Source organism: Aegilops tauschii, chromosome 4 (assembly GCF_002575655.3).
Source record: "Aegilops tauschii subsp. strangulata cultivar AL8/78 chromosome 4, Aet v6.0, whole genome shotgun sequence".
Taxonomy (NCBI): domain Eukaryota; kingdom Viridiplantae; phylum Streptophyta; class Magnoliopsida; order Poales; family Poaceae; genus Aegilops; species Aegilops tauschii.
Window position 1 is genome coordinate 267,183,072 of NC_053038.3, and position 15,132 is coordinate 267,198,203.

A 15,132-nucleotide genomic window follows, 5' to 3' on the forward strand; every position below is an offset into this window, starting at 1 on the left:
GTCCTTCCCTCCCCCGATCCGCCGGTGGAGCGTGGTGTCCGGTTAGTGGGAGGCTCCTGCTGGTCGGCGTTGAGGGGAGAGGCCGGTGAGCCCCCTCTAATCCAGATCCGTGGGGAGAGTGAGAGAGAGACGCGGGTGCTACGGGGAAGACAGAGAGAGGCTGTCGATGGGGTGGGCCAGAAACTTGTCAGATAGCGGTTGTGATGGCCGGATCGTGCGTCCACGAGCCGGCCGCTCGATGTGTCCAAATAGTGCGTATGCACTTTTTAGATTTTAGGGAAAAAAAACCCACCCCACCCATAGGACTCACCCCCGATCTCACCTTCTCCGGGCTCCCGGCGTGGCTCGCCCCCACCTCCTCCCGGATCCCGGCGCCGCCCCGCTCCCACCTCCTCCCTGATCCCGGCGTCGCCCCGCCCCCACCTCCTCCCCGTCTCCGGCGCCGCCCCGCCCCGCCCCCACCTCCTCCCAGTCTCCGGCGCCGCCCCGCCCCCACCTCCTCCCGGATCCTGGCGCCGCCCCGCCCCGCACCCACCTCCTCCCTCGCTCCCGGCGCCCCCCTGCTTCCATGCGCCACCATCCGCCCCCCTGCTTCCACGCGCCGCCGCCGGTCCCGCTGCTTCTGGCCGCCGCTGTCGGGAGCCACCATAGCGCCACCAATCGCCACGACTAGTCGTCCCTACCGCCGCCTTGGCGACCTTCCTCCACCCCCCGCAGCGGGTCGTCGCGTCGTTTCACCGCATCCCGTGGCCACAGCACGTCGTCCAACTCGGCAGTCCAACTGCTTGCTCCACGGTCGGTCGCTCAAGTAGCTGCGTGTAGGCAAACATCTCCACGGGCGACAAGTTCTTCTTTCACAACTTGTTGCTGCTGCTGCACCTTCTCCTTCGACCAGGCTAAGTAAATTGTAAAGGTACCTTGTGTGTATATTATGCACCTTAGTGTTCAGTAGAAATTTCATCGTGTTGGTGAGCTCATATACTACTATTCAATCAGTTCGAAAACGTAAACTTGGGAAGTTCGAAAAAACAAAACATTCAAGGGGAGTTTGTTGGGGATAACAAGTCGAAGTTCAGGTGTCAAAAAAAACTGACAGTTCCAAAAGATGAAACCCAGGAAAGTTCAGAGAAACAAAACACTAATAAGTTAAAAAAATACAAACCCCATAAGTTCAATATAGATAAACTAAAAAAAAATGTTCAAATGTAATGAATCTGGTAGTTAAAATTGTTACCTTGTGCGTATGCTCGAAGAATGGCCTTGAAGGGAAGTTGTTAGCAGGGGAAATGGTGATAGGGAGAAATGTCTTTTTTTTTTAATTTGTTAGCAGGGGAAAAACTCCTCCAACCTGTCCCCTGTCACAGCCCGACTGCTCGCTGCCGATGCACTCCAACCCGAGCGCCTCCATGATGGAGGTCATCTCGCAGCCTAGCGATGAGGTAACTCATCATCCTTGTGCGTCCTTCGCCCACTGTGTGCCCTGCTGCCCTCAACCTCCCTCCTCACAGGCATGCTACCCCAACTTTTATTTTCATTTTCAGTTCAACTTGTGCGTTCTTTTCAGTGCATTATGCTTTAAAAATGTGCAGAATCCTGAGGAAAAATGATACATTTAGTTTGCTTTGCCGCAAGGGAATTGCTGAAACTTAACTTCTGTATAAACTATAATGATCCATTTTGAAACCGATGTTACTTTACTTCACGAGGTTTCTGAATCACATTTCACTTAAAAATGTAATAGTGAAATTATACTGAATAACTAAATTAAATTGCAGTGACAATAACACCAACAGTCCAAGCAGGGTCAGTGATGTAGGTTTACAGAAAAATATTATTCTGTAAACTTCCCTCTCTTGTTGCATATAAACAAAATAGAAATTTCCAAGTGGTCATAAATCACTGCTTACGGATACAGGGAAGCTGGCACCGCTCTTGTGTTATTTTCTCCAGCGATTGAGAATTTGATGCACTGCTTTTAATGCGTAAGTTTATCTGCTCACAACCTGTTCGTGCGAATGCCAAATAGCTTGAGAATGTTGTCTTGCTTTTATACGTATGAACTAGATAAACAACAGCCAACAAAGAGGAGCGGTGGCAAAAATGATGGGTGAAGCCATGGGATAGGTCGAGTGTGGGATGTTTGTTCCATGACCCGATTTATTGAATCTAGCTTCGATTTGTTACAGAGTGGCACTCCTTTTATTTTGCCCCATACGTACTTGTTCTAATGCCTACAAAAAGAAGCAAGCAATAGGCTGAGTGTTCCACCCGTGCCCAGCTACTAATCCACCACGTGTCTGGTTGTTGTTGCCAGCTAGTTATTTGTGTTGGTGCTGGGGCGGTTGCGTGTGCTGTAAGGTGGCCGATTACCTTCCTCCCGTCCGCCTGTGTCCTCCCCTACATCCTCTAGTCATGCCTCCGTCCGTCCTTCTGTCATGCGCAATGCAGCGCCTGCAGCTCCATGGTTCATTGTTAAACCGTACACATCGGCCGTTCAACGCAATTTAGTTTAGCGGGAAGGGATAAGCAACGGGGACAGTACAGGATGGTCGACGGTGATCCTACTGCTGGCATGCTCCCTCCAACATATTTTCATTTCTACTGTAGCTTGCTATAAAGATGAAACTATATAACTACACTGTGCAAAAACTGAGTGGTTCAAATGTGAAAAAAGATTTTCTTCTAATTTAGTTCCCACCGTGCATTTTGTCTGTGTAGAGTTTCATCTAATCTAGTTCGAATTTCATCTAACCTCCGGCAACGCACCACACCCCCCGCCTCCCACCTCCGGCGACGCGCCATGGATCTGCCTCCGCAGGGGCAGCCACCGGTGGGAAGGCGGAGCGTCGGCAACAACCACCTCTGCCCCTTCCTGTCCTCCCTGCTGCGCGACGACCACCTCTGTCGCCCCGGGATCCCAGCTGCATACATTCAGGAGCAAGAAAAAAGAGAGGTTAATTGGCCGTCCACACTGCCGCTCCTCCCAAGTCCACACTAATATTATCACAAAAAGCAGAGGATGTCTATTTTATTTCCTGAAACACAAACTAGGTGTTCTCTAGTTCAGTACGTGAGCTATCTCAAGTTCTTGGAAAACATATAAAACGGTACGGTGTTTGTGCAAAAAATTCAGACTGTTTTTAATTATACAGCAGTTTACTATATGGTAGAATTGTAGTTGTTCAGTAAAAAGGTTCACTACCCCAACTGGGGGATTTTCAATCAATTTTGTCTTTCTTTTCCAACTGAAAGTTGTAGCAAATGTGAACTGAAGCTGTTGTGGAGCAAATTAGTAATAGTTGCCTACTTTTTTGTCGCTGCTACTTTTCCACCTAGATTAATACTACTACTACTTATCGTGTTGCTAAAAGCTCGTGTTCTGGACAATTTGTTCGTGGATGAGCACTATGTGATGCCTTCCTAAGTGCTCTACCGATATTGCTACTTTGTACTGATGCTTTCCAAAGTTTAGTTATTTGCATCGCAAAAGTATATACTGTGACTCCAGGATATGAAGTTCGATGGATGTGGAAGTTTATTTTAACTTGAACTATTAAGTGCTTCCAAAGTATATACTGTACTATTTTCTGTATGCTGCTCCGAACTGCTGTAGACTGGTATCTGCTTTATTAATTAGTATGTAATAGTAGTTTTGTCTGAGTTTGGAGTCTCAGTTAGTGACTTGATTAAGCATCTTTGGCCTGTGTGCAGAGTGGGTGATCATTGGGTGGATTAGTACTTAAGTCCACAAAAGTCAGCGTCTTGGTTGTGATAAAAATTGTTTACTGAGAGTTTTTTGGAAAGTAGTTCTAACTTTTTTGTTTCATCTACAGGGTCCAGTCCCATATATCTTTTAACCAGGTTCATGGTGAAGCCCAGGGTGCTTGTCGGCGATCACAAGAAGCAGGCCGTCGAGAAGGAGCTGGGCGACATGGTGCAGCGGTGTGGCCAGTTCAACTACCTATATTTAACCAATTGAATGAATGAGATAAAAAAATTAGTTCACCTCATCCGACAGCCTCGTCTGGCAATTCGTTTGGGTTGGCTTGCTGTGCAGTACAGGTAAAGCATGGCCACCAGCAATGCACTGTGTGGTTAAGGGTGATGGAATTCAACTCAGACTAACACCTTGGTCGTCCTTCTGTTGCCTGGCAACGGGTGTGTACTTTAGACTATTCCTAGCAATGGTAACGAGCTGTTCAATGTGGGGTTCGTGCAACATATAATGCAAAGTAGATAGGTGCAGGAAGAAAGGTACTTTATTTGATTTAGTTCTCTCATGATGCTTGTGTATTTCAATCCTCTTAAGTTGCATTGCAAACGGCCAATAGTAGTATTTTTTCAATGCTTTTATTGGTATTTTCAATGTATAGTTGCATTTCTTTTGCATCTCCTCGCTGATAGAAGAACCCTGCTACTACTTCTTGGTGGGAATGGTTTGACATGTATGTCACTGCCTAGTATCATAAATATCCTAGCTAATAGATCATGATTTTCTCTCTTTTGCGTATGTCTCTTAGTGTGTTCCCCCTTCCTCTTTTCATATAGCATATTCTGAACATCAGATGCTTTCAAAAATGTGTCGTGCAAGTTCAAGTTTAACTGCTGCAGGAGTTCAAAAATCTAAACAATGTAAGCTCAACCCAATTTCAAGAACTGTTTTCCTTCATAAATTGTATTTTTGTTAGTTTGTTGTTATGGACAGTACAGATGCACATTGTTGCGTAGTACATGTGTACATTGATGTGTTCGAATCCCTTCCGTTCACTTTGATTCCTACAGGTGGTTCAATGTGTTGAGCGGCAGCAGCGCTTGATCCCTAGTGGTTGCCCGTGCAAGGACGATACAGGGACGCTACAGTGGTGGAGGAGTCAGTACATGTAGTAGCTAGCTCAAGAAAAGGTATTGTCATGTTACTTTGGTCTTACCACTGTGGTTTGTTGATTTTTTTTGCTTGTGTTATTGCATGGGAAAATGAAAAGGAAAGGAGTTTTCATTTTACAATTGATGATGTGATTGCATGGCTTCATCCAGAAAAAAGTGTTATTGATAAACCAGCAGCAAGGATGATATGTTCATGAGCTGAGTCCACATGCTGTCATTTGCAAATCAATTTCTAAATGTGAGAAAATTAAAAAGTGAGACTCTGAGTGTTGGTTTCATTGCACAAATAAAGTTCACATCCATGCCTTTTAGACCTACATGTTCTACTTCTAGTTTTACTGACACACTCAGTTTAAGTTTCTTATTTTAGTTCAGTACAATTTCTAATTTTAGTTAAGTTCAGTACAATTTTTTCTATAAAAATATAGTACAGCAAGCAATTCTATTGAGTGTTTTCTGTTGATATGTGCCCAAGAAACAAGAGATTCTTATTGAGTACAAGCTCCAAGTTTGCAAAATATATATGTTGTATGATATATATGTTGTTCCTATAGGAGGTTCAAAGACTGCCGTGTAGCAAGTTCAAGAGTTTAGTTTCGTGAAAAAAGTGATTTCTTGGTCAGGATTTTGCAGGATCTTTGGGTTAGCAATGGTTAATTGGCTTACCCCCGGTGCTTGTCGGCAAGCCGGGCGCTGGGCCAACCACAAGGCAATGCCACCAGGTAGGGCGCGAGATGGCTACCAAGCGCGACATGAGCCTTTCCGACCCCCTTTCCAGGTTCAGCACCAAGGATCTCACTGTGGGGTGTGCGAAGGCACTAGCGCCTCTTCTTCCATTTTTCTTCCGAAGTTCTGCTAACCAATTAGCCACTGATAAGATGACTTTGCTTCCAACTAGCCACTGAAATTTGTGGCCATTTAATGTCACCTTCTACGTTTGAGACAGGTCAAACTGTAACCTTCCAATGTTACCGTTTGGTAGCTTAGGATGCTTTATGTTTTGTTGATCTACAGAGTGACTATCTGAGAGCTGTGTCGAACTTTCTTATTACAGTTTGAAAGTGAGGATGTTTGTGCTCCCACATATTCGATAGTGCTCTCCTGGCTATTTTGGTTGATGTCCACAAATGGACAAAAATTATATGGGAAATGTTCTATTATTACTAGCATATAAGTACAGAAAAAAGTTGAACAAGACGTCCCAGATAAGTTTGGAAAAAAAGCTCAAACAAAAAAAACCATGGAAATTCAAAATGGTAAAAGTTCAAGTGGTAAAATGAGAGAAGTCTAGAATATCGTCGCAAAACAGTGTTGAGTTCAAAAGAAAACACTAAATATTTTTTTATTAAAAATATCATTCAGTTCAACGGTATAAACTATGCAAGTTCGGGCATGATGATACCATTGAGAAGTTAGGAGAAAAATTATACCAAAAATACAGAGTAAAGTCTAGTATGTGAAAACACGCTCAGTACAAAATCATACAGACATCCGTTCAAGTACGCTTTTTTCGGAACCATTCAAAATCACTGTGAAAAATAGCTCAGCACAAACACACAAATAGATCGGTATGAGTACTCTGTTTTTCGATCGGAAAAACAACACGATGGATCTCACCGTATTCAAAATTACTCTTCAACGGTTGCGAATTTGAGAGTATTCAAAATTACTCTTCAACGGTTGCGAATTTGAGAAAATATTCAACCTGACTAAGTCTTGTATTTTCGAAATCTTCCCAACAGTAAATTATTTGCCCTATTTCGACAAACTTTAAAAAAAAATCGCGTTCGAAATTAAATTTGATCGTATTCAAATACGAGTTTAAACCATAAGGAATTAGAAAACATTTCTATACGAAAAAGTTGCGGATTTTCCATAGCTTTCCAACGCCATATCATTTGCGTCAATCCGACCAACCGTTTGTAAAAAAACACGAAAATACGTTTCGCCTAGAATTTCATCGTTTTTCAATTTACTTTTAAATCATATAGAATTTGAACAAACAATAGATATATGAAGAAGCGGATTTTCACCAGCTTTCCAATGCCATCTTATTTGCTCAATTCCGACAAACCATTTGAAAACTAAGTCCAAAATACGATTCGTGTTTTCGGTTTTGAGAAAAACGATTTTTTCGAAACTGCTCTTAAACCATAATGATTTTGCAAAAAATTCCTATATACTTGTAATGTAGCTGTCAAGAGCTTTCCAACGATATATTACACGCCCCATCTCGACCCAAAAAATTCACAAGTTTTTTTTGAACTAGAGAGGCTGATAAGTTCGACGAGATGAAAATCATCAGTACAACCGCGTGAAACCATCAGTTCAAGCAGGGGTAACAGAATATGCGCGAAACAAAATAGCCCAAATATATATATATATATATATATATATATATATATATATATATATATATATATATCACTGGTGCGCGTCGGTCCTAAACAAACGGTTTAAAACCCCTTTCCGCGATGACATTTGGAACCGTCGTCAAGTGAGTGTGGGCGATAGGGGGGTCCTTCCCACATGACCCAGAAACCGTCGGGGATAGGGCCCCTACAGTACTCCTACTCGTTTCTGCTTGCATTGCCATCGCAGTCGGTATTCTGTGGTGCTACGTTTACGATGCGCGGCCCATCATAAACGGTTCAATATTATAGAACATGTATGATGCGCGGCCCATCACAAACGGTTCATCGTTAAAAACATTAGCTAATCGTCGTACGAGTGTCGGACAGGATTACGAAACGTCGGACCGTCGTAACATCGTCGTACACGACAACTATCGCACACGCTATTTTGTGTTGCAACGTTTACGATGCATACTTCATCAGAAACAGTTCATGGTTACGAATCGTGTACGATAAGGCAACTAACACAAGCGTTTAGTTTGCCCGCACTGTTTGTGATATTGTCTGACATCGCACACGCTTTGTAAACGGCAACTGTATGCATGCTTGCACACGTTTCCTCTCTATGAACCGTCTCGGATTATCGTGCATATCGCAAACGTTTGTATTTTACCAACCGTGTGTGCCGTAACAACCTGGAGAGCATAATTTCACCGTAATTTAATTGCTGCTTTTCCAAATTGTACCGGATTTGGATTTGAATTTGAATGTATGCTACAGCTTTATTCATATCCATCAGGTTCAAACAACCAATGCATTATTCGATTCATAGGTACATATGTTCAAGAATTACATAAGAACCAAATAAAGAATGATGAACCACAGTTGTATACTTGTACTATTAAAGACGGTAAAGAAAGAGGCGAAATATATTCTGGTTGCTGAACAAGGTGAAACGGAATACCCATATTGTTCCCTCCTTCATGCAGAAGGCACACATAACTCTAGTCCAACCCCTTGTGATGGCCAACCGCCCATCCTTCACGGTCTTCATGAAAACATCTAGATAATCATCGTGTTCTGGTAGTAAACTGCTTTGGCAACCACTGCAAAGGAATAAGATTTCAGACATTGTCATCTAATACAACTCATTATGGGCAGTAAAAAGAAGGCTACAGAGTTCTTACTTACCATCCTGCAGTTCACTATTGTCTTGGATAAAGTGTAAACAAATAGTTTAATTGCCATCTTTGGACCCATTTTACTAACAATCTTTATCAGCTTCCTCACTTGATGCTGGTTCATCGATATCTCATTGCCCCATACGCAGAAAGGGTCGAAACGCGAATCTTTACCAATGACATATGTACCTAAAAGCACCAAGTTAATGTTAGAAGCTAAACAGCAATGGCACAATGATGTAGTACAACACTCTTTTATAATATGTCTATATACATCCGTATGTGGTAGTCCATTTGAAATCTCTAACAAGACAAATATTTAGGAACGGAGGGAGTATCTTATAACATCCAGTATACTCACATATTAGATGAATTAACATCTTATATTATGGGCCAGAAGGAGTTTAGTTCGTTCTTAAAAATTATCTGCTGCTGCATCCACGGGTTACAGTTAGTTTGAGCTAGTTCGGGCTCAAATAGCCCTAAAGTATATCTAAACATGAGGGCTAGTTTGAGCTAGTTGCATCTATAACCCACCCAAAGAAACTAGTATCCAACCCAAGAGGTGCTAATTGGAGCTAGTTCTCCTAGTGCATTTATTGTCAATCTAACCCTGCCATCCAAACAACTCTTTGGATGAAGTTAGTTCAGGGTTAGTAATGACCTAGAAACTAACTCTAACCTCTAGCTAAGTTGAGTATCCAAACAGGGCTGTGTTGTTGCTGTTGTTGCTGCTGCTCTTCTACGTATATCTAGCCATCATTAGAACATTAATGTAACATGATACGTCTCCAACGTATCTATAATTTTTGATTGTTCCATGCTATTATATATTCTGTTTTGGACGTTTAATGAGCTTTATTATACACTTTTATATTATTTTTGGGACTAACCTATTAATCGGAGGCACAACCCAGATTGCTGTTTTTTACCTATTTCAGTGTTTCGAAGGAAAGGAATACCAAACGGAATGAAACCTTTGGGAACGTGATTTTCGGAACAAACGTGATCCAGAGGACTTGGAGTGGACGTCAAGCAATCAACGAGGAAGCCACGAGGCAGGGGGCGCGCCCTCCACCCTTGTGGGCCCTTCGTAGCTCCACCGACCTACTTCTTCCTCCTATATATACCTACGTACCCCGAAAACATCAGATACGGAGCAAAAACCCTATTTCCACCGCCGCAACCTTCTGTGCCCGTGAGATCCCATCTTGGGGCCTTTTCGGCGCTCCGCCGGAGGGGGCATCGATCACGGAGGGCTTCTACATCAACACCATAGCCTCTCTGATGATGTGTGAGTAGTTTACCTCAGACCTTCGGGTCCATAGTTATTAGCTAGATGGCTTCTTCTCTCTCTTTGGATCTCAATACAAAGTTCTCCTCGATTCTCTTGGAGATCTATTCGATGTAATCTTCTTTTGCGGTGTGTTTGTCGAGATCCGATGAATTGTGGGTTTATGATCAAGATTATCTATGAACAATATTTGAATCTCCTCTGAATACTTTTATGTATGATTGGTTATCTTTGCAAGTCTCTTCGAATTATCAGTTTGGTTTGGCCTACTAGATTGATCTTTCTTGCAATGGGAGAAGTGCTTAGCTTTGGGTTCAATCTTGCGGTGCTCGATCCCAGTGACAGAAGGGGAAACGACACATATTGTATTGTTGCCATCGAGGATAAAAAGATGTGGTTTATATCATATTGCATGAGTTTATCCCTCTACATCATGTCATCTTGCTTAAAGCGTTACTCCGTTCTTATGAACTTAATACTCTAGATGCATGTTGGATAGCGGTCGATGTGTGGAGTAATAGTAGTAGATGCAGGCAGGCATCGGTCTACTTGTCACGGACGTGATGCCTATATACATGATCATACCTAGATATTCTCATAACTATGCTCAGTTCTATCAATTGCTTGACAGTAATTTGTTTACCCACCGTAATACTTATGCTATCTTGAGAGAAGCCACTAGTGAAACCTATGGCCCCCGTGTCTATTTTCCATCATATTAATCTCCCGTCAACTAGCTATTTCTTTCGCCGTTTATTTTGCAATCTTTACTTTCAATCTTTATCATAAAAATACCAAAAATATTATTTTATCATCTCTATCATATCTCACTTTTGCAAGTGGCCATGAAGGGATTGACAACCCCTTTATCGCGTTGGTTGCAAGGTTCTTATTTGTTTGTGTAGGTGCGTGGGACTTGAGTATGGTCTCCTACTGGACTGATACCTTGGTTCTCAAAAACTGAGGGAAATACTTACGCTACTTTACTGCATCACCCTTTCCTCTTCAAGGGAAAACCAACGCAGTGCTCAAGAGGTAGCATAACACTCTTCCTTGTTGCTATGTAGCCTAGGATTGCATATTTAGACATTAAGTACAGTGCATGTTGCTATGTAGCCTCAGATATATTACATATGGCCCTAGTTAACCTAAGGAAAAATGGGTTGCAGATATATTCAGTTAAAAGTCCGATTCACCTATTAGTCCCTTATCAGCCACCGGCCTATATGGTACCAGCTACGGATATCCTGAACAGTGAGCAGATATAAGCCATGAGATGAAACTAACGTCGATGGAAAACAACAGTCGTTCCCAAAATTGTCCTGTGTAGGTACATCATGAAGCATGTTAAGCACAACAGGCTAAACAACAACCAAAATTACACAGGATAGCTTCAATGTGCAGGTTTAAGCACGCTAGTAAAGCAAAACAAGTGGAAAGGTGTGCTAACTGCAACGGGCCTAACATTTAACAACAAACAAACATGGTCATTCAAACTGGTATTGTGTCGGTCTAAGTACACTGGTTATGGTTAAATAAAAATGGAAAGGCGTGTTAACTACAAGATGCAGCAACCAAATGTAGTCATTCATAGTGGTATTGTTGAAACTGGTACTGATGAAATTGAACTGTACAGTTCATACTTGCACATATAGAACATCACGTTGTGAATAACTGGAATAAACAAGGCATACTACGAACAACCAAAGATATCATTTGAAACTGAACATATCCTAACTACAAACAACCGAACAATCAAAAAACTTTAAAAGAGGCATATGCTAGCTATAACAGGCTTAACAGCAAGCAAATATATGCATTCCTATCAGTATGCTTAAAACTGGATTGATGAAATGTACTGCACGGTAAATAATTGCACATATAGAGCATCACATTGTGAACAACTGAAATAAACAAATCATGGGTTTCCTCACTTGTCACAGATGGGCTCGTTCCCGTGGGAAGAGCAAGGACCTTGGATGCGCTCCATGTTGTCGCAGATGGGCTCCTTCCCCTTGGAAGAGCACGGCTGTAGGGTGCCCTCCCTGATATCGCAGACGGGCACTTTCCCCTTGGAAGAGCAGATGGGCTCTTTCCCCTTGGAAGAGCCGGAGATGGTGCCCTCCTCGTGGTCGCCGTCGATGAGGTCAGAATTGGAAGCTATGGATCCCAAGCCAACGTAGCAAAACGTGTCCTTCAGAAATGACAAAAGGGGCTCGATGGCGATGTAGAATGGCAAATTATTGACAGCGAGCCAGAGGAGATTAGCGGTGGGGCCATGGATGAGATCGACGGCGGTTGAACCCGAGGGGTTGGGGGTGGGCCACTTAACCTGTGACACAGCCCGCCTCAGGGCGTCGCTGTCAATGACCTCGATGTCGTAGCCGGCGGACGATACATGCCCGCATACTCTAGCCCGCCGCTTGAGTGCCTGCCGCCAGTAATGTTCGTCAGCTTCCTCGGCGACGTCGGGCGAAGAGACCGCTATACACCTCTTTTGGGCCAGTCGCTCCTCGAGCTCCACGGGAAGCATAGCCAGGCTTAGGCTGCGACGCTCTGGAGTGGGGGATGGGGATGGGGATGGGGATCTGTGGGAAAGGGGGCGTTTGGCAGGCGTCATCTAAGAAACTCAGGGCGGCCTGGGTATGGAGATCGGTGGGTAAGCTGCACGGGCAAACCGACATATATTGACAATGGAGGCCTTGCGGCAGCTGCGGCGGCGGCGGGGACTTTGCTAGGGTTTCGAGCGAGGGAGGGTGTGTGTGTGTGTGCGCGCGCGCACGCCCGAGGAGGTTTTGGTGTGTGTGTGTGTGTGTGTGTGTGGAGGGGGGCGCGGGGTGTTTGAGGAAATGACGCGGGTACTGAAAATTTTACTACGCGGGAGTGAAATGCCGGGCTATTGAAAATTTTGATGATAGTGCATCGCACACGGTCCGGAGATAACAACCGTGTGTTATGAAAAAGAAAAACCCTCAAGGCGGGCAGATATTTTCAATGCAGGCGGGATTGGGAACAAGAAACATCGCACATGGTCCAGAGATAACAACCGTGTGTTATGAAACAGAAAAACCCTCGAAGCGGGTAGATATTTTTGAGAGGGGGAGCCTCGTGGAGCCCAATGTACTGTGCAGAGGTGTGCGTAACAGGTGCACCGCCGTGGCACATAGTTAGTTTGAGTGAACCGTGTCTATTGCATCATCCGACTTTTCTAATGTTCATAAATTTGGCGAAAAATGACGCGGGAGAGGGTCAGAACACAAACAAACTTGCATGTGGACCAAATTTATGTATCAAAAGGGTGGTTTGATTTTCAAATACCAAATGCAACTTTGATGTGCCACCTCTCTCGCAAAGCGCACAGTATTGCTTGCTCCCACCCTCTCGTGTCTGCACGAAGCGAATCCTAAGCTATGAATGCATGCCCCCTCCCCCTCAACCGAGGTTCACCTAGCAAAGTGCGAAGTAGCTAGCAGCCCCCCTCCCCCCTTGTGTCGGCACGAAGGGAATCCTAAGCTATATATGAATGCATGCCCCCTCCCCCTCAACCGAGGTTCACCTAGCAAAGTGCGAAGTAGCTAGCAGCCCCCCTCCTCCCTCGTGTCGGCACGAAGGGAATCCTAAGCTATATATGAATGCATGCCCCCCCAACCGAGGTTCACCGTAGCAAAGTGCGAAGTAGCTAGCAGCCCCCTCCCTCGTGTCGGCACGAAGGGAATCCTAAGCTATGAATGCATGCCCCCCAACCGAGGTTCACCTAGCAAAGTGTGAAGTAGAGCTAGCAGCCCCCCTCCCTTGTGTCGGCACGAAGGGATTCCTAAGCTATGAATGCATGCCCTCCCCAACCGAGGTTCACCTAGCAAAGTGCGAAGTAGCTAGCAACCCCCCTCCCTCGTGTTGGCACGAAGGGAATCCTAGCTAAGCTATGAATGCATGCCCTCCCCCCCAACTGAGGTTCACCCTAGCAAAGTGTGAAGTAGCTAGCAGCCACCCCTCCCTCGTGTCGGCACAAAGGGAATCCTAAGCTATGAATGCACATGCCCCCCCCAACCGAGGTTCACCTAGCAAAGTGCAAAGTAGCTAGTAGCCCCCCCTCGTGTTGGCACGAAGGGAATCCTAAGCTATGAGCATGCCCCCTCCCCCCCAACCGAGGTTCACCTAGCAAAGTGCGATGTAGCAACCCCCCCCCACACACACAAACTTTTAGTCGGCGGGCCAGAGAGGCATATATCTCACCAAGATGGATCATAAAACGGACCAAGAATAATCCACCTTGGTCGTACAACCTCTCTCTTGTTGTTGGTCAAAGTGATGTCCGTCCATGCAACCACGGAGATGGGCTAGCTCGCCAATAATCACACAAGTAGCTAGTCCCCGAAGACAACCACTGCATGCGTGTGGCCCAAACATATGTATGGAGAGGTGTGTTTTTGAGTAACAATGAACAACTTTGATGTGGCACCGTGATTTCGAACTAGAAATCCCCACACTGAGTGAGGGTTAGGTTGACGATGCATATGTATGTTACACCACACTTCAAGGCAACGACGGGGATTCATATATGCATGCATGCGTGCATAGTATATGCGCTCAAACTTAATTAGGTCTGAATCCCACCATGACCTATACTACGATAACACTAACCAAATGAAGAATCCGCCATGGTAACCTATCTTGTTGTTGGTCAAGGTGATCATGGATGTCCACGCGGGCCCATGAATATATAGGCTTGTCACCGATAACCACGCGAGGGAGTGTATCGTTCGAAGGCAACCACTACATGCATATGTATGGAGGTGATGCGTGCATGCATGTTTGAATAAACAACATTGATCTGGCGCGTGTGTCAAAAATCGTACACTAGCTCCCCACACAGAGCGCGATCGGTTCATGATGGTGTCGTTGTACCAGCCACTTCGACTCGATGGGAGGGATTCATGCGTACACATGCATATGCGTGTGCTCAAAGTGTATCACGCATGTCATCCCAGAGCAAAAATAATAATCCCCTCCTAAGTCAAATTAACCTCTCTTGTTGTCAGGCAAAAAGAAGTGATGGACCAAGTGGGCCCACAGATGGAAAGCATCGATATCGCCGATAACCGCTTAAGTGGGTGCGAGAGGACAACCACCACTGCTTTGCATGTGGGGCAAACATATATATGTTGAATACCCAAAATGCACAACTTTGATGTGCCACATGCCTCAAAAACCGTAAACCATGCACCCACAGAGAGCGAGGTTCATATCAAGCGTACTACATATGATGGTCCCCTTCCCCCCTCTTCATCGCATACTATATGCCCCTGCCGTAATATATGTACAACCCAAAAGAATCCTCATCGATGGTGAAATTAATTAACCTCTCCTGAGGTAGGTCAAAGTGATGCATGCATGCATGCATCGACGATGGCCTCGTGGG

At 44.6% G+C, this 15,132-nt stretch overlaps 1 long non-coding RNA gene across 2 annotated transcripts; it reads left to right on the forward strand.

Annotated features, from left to right (window-relative positions):
* Window positions 1-276: 276 nt before the first annotated feature.
* On the forward strand, window positions 277-5,968 carry LOC109781792 (uncharacterized). 2 transcript variants are annotated; one of them, XR_012181946.1, is made up of 4 exons: window positions 277-913; window positions 3,834-4,632; window positions 4,783-4,902; window positions 5,508-5,968. It is a non-coding gene; the product is annotated as an uncharacterized lncRNA (long non-coding RNA). The 2 variants fall into 2 exon arrangements; XR_012181947.1 differs by having other exon boundaries at window positions 300-913; window positions 5,518-5,968.
* Window positions 5,969-15,132: the final 9,164 nt, after the last annotated feature.